The 12,507-nt window shown below is 38.7% G+C and overlaps 1 protein-coding gene across 1 annotated transcript in view; it reads left to right on the top strand.

Annotated features, from left to right (window-relative positions):
* Positions 1-12,507, top strand: part of WWOX (WW domain containing oxidoreductase) — a 511,261-nt gene that overhangs the window by 319,586 nt on the left and 179,168 nt on the right. The window lies entirely within an intron of this gene.

Here is a 12,507-nt window from a genome sequence, read left to right as displayed (position 1 = left end):
CCTAGGCCCCTCATTGACTGGGCAGTATGAGAACCTGAAAAGTCCTTGGCTTGGTGGAAACTTAGCAACAACTAAAACATCAGTGTGTCATCTACATTATTCTCATCCTGAATCTCAAATGCAGCACTATACTCACTACTAGTAAGAAAATGAACGCTATCCTAACTGAAACCAGGACAAAGGTGTAGCCACTATTATTTTTTCAATAGAAACCCATGATTTATATATAGCATTTGTGGAGTGTTAGATCTTAAATGAACAAAAAATCATTCTACCTCTGTAGTATTTAAGACCTCATCCCACATAGAAACAGACCATTAAAAGCAATTGAAATACTACCACACAATTGTTGCTGTTTCTTCAGATTAAAGGCAAGATGTCTTACAAACTTTGCTGCCCTAACTAGAAGTCTCACCTTCAGCAGACAAGGTGCTGTACCTCCTTTGCCAGTACCAAGTACCCATGGCATGAGGTCTGGGATGTTCTGAGGCACCAGGAACATATAGCATGCACCCTGAGGGACTACTTTTGTGCTCTCCTACTGCATATGGGACTGGTTTTGGTGAGTAGAGGGATAGGACAGTGAGTCTGAGGTCTCATGTCCTGTTGCTACCTGAGGGGTGATCCAAAATATTCCCTGCAGGCTTATGGTGTTGTCAGTGCCACAGGTTTCTGTCCCCTCCAAATGGCTGGAGGCTGCGTTTCTGAGTGCAACATTTGCCTCTGTTTGTCCTGCAAGATGGAGCTTGGTTTGTAGAGCTGTCATCAAATGGCAGAAAATGATTCCCTGGCAGATTGAGACAGCAGTCCACAAAGACAACCCTCTGCCTCAATATTAAACCACCATTGGTCCTGCTAATACATCATGATCTCAACCTGACCCCCAAACAGGAACGAGGAGCAGGGGGATCCACTACAAGTGGGAGGTATGCAGAGGATGCATATAAAAAATAAAATTCTCCCAAGGCCCATACAAAAAGCTGTGTATGTGGCTCAGGACTGGATATTCTGCCTCAGGACTGGATACAGCTGACCCCACAGTTGTCTTTACCATGAAGTTTTGGAGGGCAAATCCCGGTGAAAGACTAAATGCCATATTACTAAAGTATACTTTGGTGAAATATTTCTCAGCACTGAGCAAACATTACAAGTAACTAATATATTTAATGGAGTGTATTATTTTATTATAGCTGGTTGCTATAATAGGCAGTTAAAGCATGATAAACAAAAGAAGCAGAAATGTGATGTACTAGAAGATCGGATCTCTTTCCCTTATATCTGTTTTGTCAACTTGCATTCATCTACTTTCTGTTTTCTTTGGTTGGCAGTCATCAAGGCGTGAAATAGCTGCCTTCCCACGTTACCAAGCCATGTAAATTTTGCTTTGGGAATGAGCTTATTTCAGACAGCATTCCTAATCATGGTGCGTTAGGGAAGAGAGCACGTGAATAAAATGTTTTAACTTTTAGAGATGACAATAATTACTTATTAATCTGTGGCCTGGATGAAGTTTAGCATAGGAATTGATGATAAAAAGTCATAAATATGTTAGAAAGTTAGCATATCAAAGTAATTGAGAAAAAGAATAATTTGGTGACGCTCAGATCGTTGATGCAAATGAGCATATCATTAAATGGTGCTCTGAACAAAAAGACTGGGGAAATGCCTTTAAAACAGTCATTCTTCCATTGCCAGGAGTAAAGTGTTTATTTTCATGTGTTAGTTTACTAGTCTTTCTGTATTTTGTCTGTTTATATAGGCCGACTGTATTTTTTTTCCTTTCAAGAATTGTACCCTACTAATGTTATTGCTGTCCACTACACTCCTAATGGCAGAGTAACACTGAAAGCATAATTACATTTCCTAATTATGTGTAATTAAGCAAAACCCAGATGATGTATTCAGTGAGCTCTTGGAATAGCCAAGGGTCAAGGACTTTTGGAATTTCGTAGCATTTCCCTAAATAAGCACATTATACTGTTAAAGCCAGGATACAGTTTTGTGCAGTCTGTTCTGCAAACCTGCTTAACAGCTAAAATATATAGTATTCATTTATTTAGCTGAGTAAGGATATAGTTGAGATTTCCTCCCTCCCGTTTTTAGATTTGTTGTACTTAACCCAGTAAAAGGGACTTTAAACTCAGCACCATAATGTTCTGCATGCTGACAAGCTAAGTGATATTTATTTTTTCAAACCTTAATCCTTTTGAAACATGGAGAAATAAATACATCCTCTTATCTAGCATATGCCTGAGACTGGAAATAAATTCTTATTTTCTTGTAGTCCTGTACCAATGGCCTACAATGAATAATTTGGGCAGTCTCACTGAATATAATAGGAAGAGCTTCTCTATTACCAGTGATAATTATAAAGCTCATAATGGGAAACCTCCAAAGCCCTACCATCAATCAAGGAAAATAAACAATGGGAAATGATAGGTATATAGAAGTGAAAATGGCAAAACCACATATGGAAATGCAATAGTTTCTGTGAGGTTATAAATCATGGGGGAGTCATAATTTTAAATGTAATTAATATTCTCAGATTAAAACATAACTTTCTAAGGAATTTTTGCAGACATTTTTACAGTCAGGAACTGGATGAGTCAGAGCGTTAGTAATGGGATTAAGGAGACTTTCACTTCTAGATCATTAGGTCAAATATGACCCAAATCTGCAGTGCCTGAAAGTTATCATTTCACAGCTGTGCAGTGGCCTTTGTAAAAAGATTTGTTGATTTTGGTCTAGACCCCAGCAGGCAAGGGTCTGCAGACCAAAATCAGCCATGCTGCAAGCAGTTTTGTCCTCAGTGAGAACAAAAGAAGTTGGCCTCCATCATCTCAAAGCTTGGATTTTGGAGTTTTAGAGCATCATTAAAAATCCTATGATGTGAATTCTTCCAGTGGCAGAAGCCAAGAAAAAAAAATCGCCTTTGCTTGGCCTCTGTAAGTGATCCCTCCAGACAAGGATGCAGATGAAGCATTGTTTTACTGGAAGTTTCTTTCTCCATGCCTCATGAATGCTTATCTGGACACCAGAGACAAAGATGAAGCAAAGGCCTTCAGAGCATTCCTTAGTACGTAAATTCACTCATGTGCTTCTTAAATGAGTTTGATTTGATAAGCCCAGGGCCTGTTGCCATCATTTGAGCCATCTACACCAATTTACTGGTAAAAACCCAACTAAATAGGTTTAAAGTGAATGGTATATTAGTTTTGCTATTAATTGTGATAGCAAATGCAGAAAGGGGAAAAACAACTCCCTAGTGCAAAGAATTAGTATCCAAGTTGGTTTTTTTCTTTTAAACCTTGTTGGTAAATTTTAATCTGATATGGTCTTATATGGATAAACTCAGGGGGACATTGTGTATTGTCTCAGGAAGGATTTTGGCAGGAACTGAACCTCCCACACTATGTGGGAACAATATGTCCACTGTATTTTCCCATCTCACACCAGGGCCCAGAGATGTCTGGCTAATGCAGTTGGCTTTCTTCATACATCAGTGCTGGAGGTTAGAGGCCTTGAAATTACCCCCCACTCACACATAGTACCATTCCCCTGCAATATTTGATAATGTTCAAAATATGTCTGTTCTCTCTGGTTGACTTCTCTGTCACTCTGTTTCCCTTCAGTGAGATCTGAGGACATTCAGGGCACTTTTGGAGTTTTCTGAAGTTTTGGTGTCTGTGGTGGTTCTTGAATTGGTTCTTTGGGGAGGCAGTGGGCTAACTAAGGCACTGTCTGCCTGGATGAGTGACCATGGTGCCTACTCACACTGGAGACGGTCGTGGACCCAGTCTTGTTCAAAAACCTCTGCCCTTGCTACAGTGCATTGGTTACACTTAAAATCCAGCAGAGAGGTAAGATGCACACATTCAAGGACAGCACTACACTAACATGTGCTTTCTTACATGTTTTCCTGGTGCTTTCTTGAACTTTGAAATTGTTAATGACTTAAAAATTCATTCTTTGACCTAGCTCTGTTTCTTCTAGTTCTTGTTTCCATCCTCTGGATGTGTCCAGTACCGTTCCCTCACCTTCATTTGGACTGTGGCTTATTTACACCTCTTGGCTCTAGTACACTTACAGAAACACTGGCAGTTCTCCATTTCTTTTCCTTACCACAAACAAGGCCACTTCTTTGTTTTCTACCCTTCATCACTGTGACACTGTCTTTTTGGTAGAGCTTATAATTGTGGGCATAACGGAGGACCGAGGTAATGTCTCTTGCTGTAGTCATAGTTATAAGATGGTGATTTCCAGTGATTTATTCTATGACTAAATCCGTCAGTGCTTAGACGATTCCAGTTTTTAAGTCCCTTATTCCTTCTCTGAAATTCTTCCATGCTCTTTTCCATACCTCTGAGTGAAGGTGAGACTTTTTTCAGGCTGTTTTTACCAAAACAAACAAAAATATATTTATGGTGGTTGAGCAGTCTGTCTACAGGCTGAAAAAAGATTTTTGCCATGTTGTTTTTTCATATGGGTGCGATATTAAATATTTTCCAGAAATATTTGTTCCTGTGTTGGAAGGTTACAAGAGGAAAAGACCAGTGAACCATAGGTAACCTGGTTCAGCTCTAGCAAGTGCGTTCTGTTTGCAGTGCTTTGTTTCCTGTTATGAATTTCATTTACTAGGTACACATGACACAAAGTTTTATTAATTGCATGAAGCAATGACACAACTATTATTCCCAGTAACAAATGAGTCACTAAGTTTGCAACAGCGGACAAAAAGATAAATGCATGCGTGTGAGATCTGCAATAGTTGCAGGAGGCCTTCCTAATTTCAACTGATTTACAGCATTCTCCAATAGTTTAATATGCTGTGCTGTGTGTGATATATTCAGATTTTTGGTCCTGATGCATTCCTGAATAGAATGTCCAGTGCTGTTGTAAGGATTAAATGTCCCATGGGGGATAAAAGCACCGGGGAACGGAGGACAATGAAACACTAGATGTAAAAACAAACAGATGTAGCGTAATAAGTAAAAGGTCAATATCTGCTGAGGACCAGCGTGCGTAAAATCAGAATGGTAAATGCACATATTCAGAGGCCAGTATGGCAGCAGAGCTCTCTCCAGTACCTCCTGGAGAAGAGTCATTAGGCAGTCTGCACTCCAGCGATGGGCTCGAGCAGAAGAGAAGTTCTGCTCTGATATCTTTACGTGCCTCTTAAAAAATTCATATGGTTAATATTTAAGTTTCAGAAACCTGTGGCCGGCAAGGGAAAGTTCTTCTAAATGACCCCATTTGTGCTAATATAACAATCTAATGAAAACTTTAGTGCTTATGTTTGCATAATTCCAATTCATTTTTGCTGTTCTGATTATTGAAATTGTTCATTTAAGGACTTTCTTTTGTTTTGTTTGATTTCAGCATTCCCTTTGGTAAGAGTTGCAAAAATTATGAGGAAATAGATTTAATAGACTTGATCTCAGCGATGGGTAGCTAAATGGTGCTGCAAATACTCTCAATTTTCCCCTTTGTTCTTCTACATATGTTTAAAGATATTTCTGTTAATTTACAATTTGAAAGGTGGGTGAGGAGCAGAGAGTTTGAAAAATAGATTACTGTCTTCATTAATACAGGTTTGACCTACAAAGTCTTCACGTACTTAATGATTAAAAACCAAAGTACTAAATAATAAATTATAAGAATTTATAGGAGTCATCATCTTGAAATTAGCTTACTGAATGTTCTTATCATAATAAATCTGAGTGGGTGTCTAATTTAGTGTTAGCTGACTAAAATTATATGTTGCAGTCAGATTAGAAAAAAAAAGAAAAAAGAGAAAAAACTTTTGTTTCCAGACAAATGATATGAATTTAATCAGAGGTAACCCGAAAGGTACCATATTTTGTTGTGTCTACTTTGCAGAAACTTTGGCAAAACTGGTATCGGTTGAATGAAGATCGATTTCAATTTGTGAATCTGGCAGACAATAAAATTTCCTCTAGCGATTCAGTGATGTTTATGGTAACACTTCCCTTAGTGCTATAGCCAGTCAAAACCCCAGGAAACAAATGACAAAATATCTGCTCTATCTCTTATTCAATCTAAGTATAGCAGAGGTGTTTGCCAAGATCTTTTGATGCGATCGTAGAACAATTTCTCTCTTCCCTCTTTATTTCTCACTTTTACAAAAGATGTTTCTCAATTCACTTAACATGTATTTCTCCTCACGTACAAATAGGAAACCTGAACATCTTTCAGAGCTGGTAAGCTGCTTCTAAAATTCAGCTACTGGGAAGCTTTGAAGGAAAAGAAAGAAAAACAAATATGAATTTAGGAAGCACATTAAAAGCAGTTCTAATGAACATTTTGCTTCAGTCCAGGCAGTAAAAGATACAGTCTGGAGCCTCATCTGAAGGCAGTCAAAAGCTCTGAGTCTTACTGCTATAGCAGAACCAGTGGGTTTGGCCAGTGTAGAGCTAACCTATACACCGTCACTACTGTGACAGACCTCACTGAATGAGGGACTGGACCACGGGCTGTAAACAGGCAGTACAACCAGAGCAGAGTAGATTTTCAGGGGACATTTCTTGCTGCAGTTTATAAAGAGCAGTGAGAGCATCAGAAAGCAGTCAGGTTCTACTTTATCCTTACACTTTGCCTGAATCCCTCACCCTAATTAATTAGAGGGAAATATGCCTTCAGGAGAAGGAGAAGATACTTTTGGGATTTTCATCAGGAAGTCACAGCTCTTGTGGATAAAAGGAAAAAGATTTGTTGTTGTTGTTGTTTTAAATATTAAAAATTTAAAATGTGACTCGCTAGTACTGCATTTTTGTCATTAGTACCAATTCTGTAGTGCTAAATGCTGTTGCTAATGTTTAAGTTTCTTTATGTAAACATAAATTTTGATTGCAGATTCCTAGTCAGAACTAGAAAACCATGTGCCTCAGTCATTCTTCCCAAAGAGCTCCTGGAGATCAGATTCATCTCTGAAAACGCTGATTAGTAGGGTTTCATTACGTCCTTTCAGAGTATTCAAATGTTGAAAAAAGGCCAAACAAAGATGAGAGAAATCAAAATTAGATGTATTATTAAGTTAAGGGAACTTACATCTCTCAATTTCTGAACAGCCCTTCCTGTGGCACTGTCCTGCAGTTGGACCGAGAGCGATCCCATGCTGTATCAGCGTGCCCAGAGCATGAGAGTACATGAGGTTTCTTTCAACCTCTACTCACCATATAAGCTGTAAAATAGAAAGTAGCTTAGGTAATTACTATGTGACACTGTGTAATCATTGTCTAATTGGCAAAGAAGATGCTTTTGAAGTAAGCTTTGTTAGCCTAATCATTAACAACCCGATCCAAACTCCCATAGTTTTTTTAGGAGTGAAGATGAGCCCCATTTTCAGTCTTAGCTTTATTTTCTGTCTTTCAGATACAGCCATGTCCATTAGGTGTGTAGGTGTGGTACTGAGGTACAGTCTCCATCAGGTTCCTGAGGGATGAGTCTGGCTGCATGTTTCAATTCCACAGTCTACGTGACTCCCCGATACACTAGAGACTGTAGGTGAAGGCTGAGCCCAGGCTACATGCAGGAGGTATTTTGTGCTTGTATCCCTTTTCTGTCATGCCTGGGCAGAGTTAATCATAGGATGTGGTGATATTTCAGTGAACAGTAAAATGTAACCTGGTCAGAGCTGATTTTGTGTTAGTGAAAGAATACTCACCATGTCCTATACCTCAAAAAAGCATTTAAAAAAAATAAGAGCTCTCATAGAAGGAGGGAAGATTGGTAATACGTTGATTTATTTTGTTTTAAATGCTTTTTTTCAAGTATCATTAGCATTACTAATGTGTGTGTTACTTTAAAAGGCTTGACTCAGCAATTTCTGCATGTTTCGAATTTCTTGTCACCAGTGTGCAGCTGTGTTGCTGTGTAACAATGCAAGGTCATTTTTATGTCACATATGTAGAAATAACAGAAATTGCATTCGGTCTGAATTAACATAATGTCCCCTAAGATTTCAGTGGCAAAAAAACAAACAAACCTCAGCACGATCCATTAACACCAGAATTCAGGAGATAACCTCCAGCACAGGCTCTAGAAGCACTTGGTTACAGATCTGGTCAATGAGAACTCTCTGCACTTGGATGCTATAGTCTTTTTTTCCTAGAAATTTTGGTAAAAATCAGTTATTTAATGCAGATGATCAGACGACTTGTTTTTTCCACTTTGTTTTAGTGGGTCAGGTTTTTAAGATAAAACTGGACACAGGTGCATCTTTGTAATACACACAAAGATACAGGCAGGAGAAAGCAAACAGCACTATCAAATTTCTTTGTAATAAAGTAATGTTTGTTTTCTTTCTCCCTGCGACTCGTTGAGGTTTATAGTTCCATGTAACATTATGCATTTACAGGATTTTCCTTAGGACTGAGCTGCCCCATTAAGAACAGATTATGAAATTATGATTTGTTTCCCAAATCCAGTACACTTTGTACCCAGGTCTGGAAAGCAAATCAATCAACACATCTGTGAAATTAGAGAAATGCTAGTTTTTTTCATCTTTAAAAGAGACTAATGAACAAGCTGATGAAGTAGGGAAGGGAAGATCAGTTGCTCTTCTAATTTAATAAAGGCTTGTGGCTCAAATATATAAACACACAGTCTGGTGGCCAGGCAGCTTGTTGTTATGTTGGGGGTTTTTTTTCCACATCAGTGATATTCTTCAGTCCTGCAAGTTAGTAAAACCAAGACCACTTGCCGTAGCTATAAGCTATCAATAAAAATTAATGTACCAGAGGGAATTGAAAGGAAAAAAATGTACTTAAGTGTTCAGGGCCATCGAGCCACCCATGCATCCTCTGCGAGTGTATTCTGGCTATAGAGCTGTTATTGTTGCCATGGGCTGCCATTTCATGTTATTTTCCTAAGTAAATGCTTCTGTGCTCTGATCAAGGACATTGGCAGTAAACCAAGACACAGTCTTCAGAAAAAGATGGTGCTGAATGGTACTGAATACTGCTCAACCAGACCTGGTATCAGAGGGTAGTTAAAGCCCTTCTCTTTGGAATGAAAGTTCAAACACAGGTTTAAAATCCTTTCAGGAACAGAAGAGTCTTTCTCTTTTCCTCTTTTCTCTTTTTTCTGAATGATTTTTTGATTTTTTTTATAATGATAAGAGTATTAAAAATAAAGACTGGGAAATAGTCACTCTGAGGTGATTTTAACTGAGGCGAATGGGAAGATCATTGGGATGGGTTTTTGCATTTATCTGCCTTTCCAGCAGGATGAGTGATGTTAAACTGAGTGCTCCCCCTGATAACTACATCTCCTACTAGTTTTTTTGAGAGGAGGTGGTGGTAGCACTATATCCAGCCTGGATGCTTATGCCAGTGGTGTAGTTCTGTTCAGAGGGGAGGGCAAGATGCGTACAGTCACCCCCACCGTAACTATACTGAGGGAAAGGACTTTCCACAGAGCAGGACCAGCTCTGATAGTGTCATCTGATTACTTTGGCTGAAATGCTAATTGTACTTGGTCGATGAAGAGAGTACATTTTAAACAAGGAGTGCTGCTCTGGTGTCCCCTGTAACTGCTGAACCCACATTTGCTTAAAGGGAGGAGAAAAAAAAACATGAGAGGGGTTTCCATTTGCAATGTCCTGTGTACACAACTGCAGAAACAAAGGCCTGGAGCAAGTAAGTCATCCCTCACGTTCATTTTGCCATCACTCTGCATTCTCTATTTCTTCCTTGGAATGATCGTTGCTTTTAACTGTTACGTTTGATTTATTGTAGTTAAAGCAATAAAGCTACATTTATGCTAATGAAGTAATCAAGGCCAGAGTCTGTGCCCTGGGGACCTGAATCCATCCCTGTGGGTATGGCATGCTCAGAGGCTGCAGCACTTTGGGGTATAGGGTGAAGAGAAATGGGCTTTGGCAACATCACTTACCTGTAGGGTGGGTCTGTCTCAGTGAAACCTTGTGCTTTTTGCTGCGGGTGGAAGGAAGCAGTTGGGTGCTATCCCTGTGGGTATTTATTTTTTAAATCAAACTTGGTTAGCATGGAACTTGACGAAGGGTATAAGAAGTGAAAAGGCTGACCTGGCTTTTTGTTATGTGTTATCGATATTATATAAACAGTCATGCTTATTTATAAATCTTCCAGGGAAGTGTGTGTTTCAGCCTTTCTTTGGGGTTTTTCAGGGCATTACGGTCCTCTACCCACCTTTCATTCCAATAGCTCCACTTTTCTTTTAATGATGCATTTCATGTGTGACAGTTCTTCATAAAAAGTGCCAATACAGGGTTAGACCAAAGTCCAAACCTTCGCATACTTTCTCTTAAGAATGACAACAGCAGAAGCCAAAGAAAGAGGAGAGTCAGCAAGAGCAATAGATATTTTCCCCTGAAATCCCTCCTAATTTACATTAATCAGTCAATTTTTAACTCATAAACTTTAAATATCTTGTGTTTTGTGGGAAGGATTTAACAGCTTAACTTCATATTGCATAAAAAAAATCAGTGACTCCTTTTATTTGTTTCAAACCTGGAACCTGATAGTGGTACCTGATGGCATCCAGCTCATGTGTTGGATGAGACAGTACCATCTCTATTCACCCTCTCCAAGCTGCTCTGTAGACCACAAGTATGTCTCTCTCTGTGAGGAAGAGGATCTGGAATTTAATTCTGTACAGAAGTTACAATAGCAATCTTTTTTGCCCCTCTCTGAAGCTTTCCAGTGACATGATAGTTTTTCAGGATAAGGGTACCAGAACTTCTCAAAGTTTTCAAGAAGCAGACAGATCATCAATCCATATAGTGATATAATTGTGTATTTTCTTCTTTATTCCTTTCATAATAATTCTTAGTTTCCTTTTGTTTTTTTAATTGCTGCTGGTCATTGACTGGATGTTCTCGTGGCACTGTGTTATAAACCCAAGATCTTGCTCTTGCATCCTTAGAATGAGTTCAGTGCGAGCATGTGAAGTTGCAATTTGTTTTTTCCCATGTGCATCACTTGACATTCATCAACATTTAATTTCATCTGCCATTTTATTGACTGGTCGCTGAGCATCATAAGGTCTTTCTGCAAGTCTTCACTTGTAGCCTTTATCCTTGCTGGTGTGAACAGCTACACTTTTTCTTTCAGTATTTGGGAGGAGGGAGGGAAAAATGGAAAGGCAACTGTAGTGTGTGCTGCATGGATACAAACTAGAGTGAAATCCAGTGATCCCCACTCGAAGCAATGTGGTTAATGGAAGTGAAACCTCAAAAATGGTCTTGCAACTACATTTTTAATGCATAATATTTGTGAGTTTGACATTCAGCAAAATGCTTTCTCTCATGCCTGGTTTGAAGTTAAAAATATAAATGGAATGTCCTAGATTTTATTTATGCATCTAAAGTTGTTAAGGAGGTAATGGAGAATTGAGAGATAGGCAGCCCAGATTACATATCTCCAAAGTACAGTCCCATAATTCACAGCAACTTCTCCTCCTGTTGATTGAATCATTCAAAGTTGGGGTGATTTTGGTAATTCAGAATTATATATATTTTCATTGAATAAGCAGATGTTTGTTCCATTGTCCAAGGAAGAAGTCATAATATTAAGTTGTGATCTTGGAGGGATCAGCATAAAAATGCACCTCTGTCATGCACACAGACAAATACCCACATTGCTGGCAATGGATTTCCCAGTACCAATTTTAGGTAATGTTGCAGATTACGAATAATTGAAAACTGCAAAGGGAATGCTTCAGCTGAATTTTGTGTGAGAGATATCAAATGAATATTTGGGAGAATGTCGGAACTGTTGCTTAAGGCTTGCCGCACTGCTCTGTGTGCAGAAAAGACCTGCAGACAGCTTACACTGAAGTTTTGAAAATCCTGGGGAGAAAGAAGTTGAACCGAAAGCTTTTACAACTGTGTGAGTTCCACAGCGCTGAATTAAGTTAATAAATGAGAGCTTAATACCAATGAAAAGTAAATGCACATCTGGATTTTGCAAATCTCAGCACTCTGTAGCATTAGAAACTCTCCTTGTCAAATGTGACGTCTTCAGTAGAGGTTTTAAGGTATTTCTAGAACTGTGTATATCAAAGGTTCAGCATTGTTCCATTACGTTTTATTTTAAGTGAGGGAAAGTGCAGTTGTATTTGGAAAAGAAGAATACTTTGTCATTCTAAATTGAGAAATATGAAGGAAGTCGTCTAGGGTTGTAATCACCAGGCTTTGTAACATTTTAACAATGTGAAGTACCCAGTAAATTGGGGATTTTTCCCTCAGTACAGTGGCAACAAATTTCCTTGCCCATCTTGCTAGACTTTTATTATTCTCCTTACAAGAAGTGTTTGCTTGGACTGTCTCTAATTTAGGTTTCTTTATTTTTCACTTGTCTAATAATTTGTATTCGCAAGTCAAATTGACGTTGTCTGCACAATATAAGATTTCTTTTTTTGCTGGTGTAGGTAATTCCCCCTGACTAACCATCCCTTTTTATTTTTCTTTTCTCTCTTGTTACTTAAATTTAGGTCTTTTGTCCG

Source organism: Gallinula chloropus (assembly GCF_964237585.1).
Source record: "Gallinula chloropus genome assembly, chromosome: 13".
Taxonomy (NCBI): domain Eukaryota; kingdom Metazoa; phylum Chordata; class Aves; order Gruiformes; family Rallidae; genus Gallinula; species Gallinula chloropus.
The sequence above is the reverse complement of the archived record's forward strand: the minus strand, read 5'-3'. Positions and strand labels throughout refer to the sequence as shown.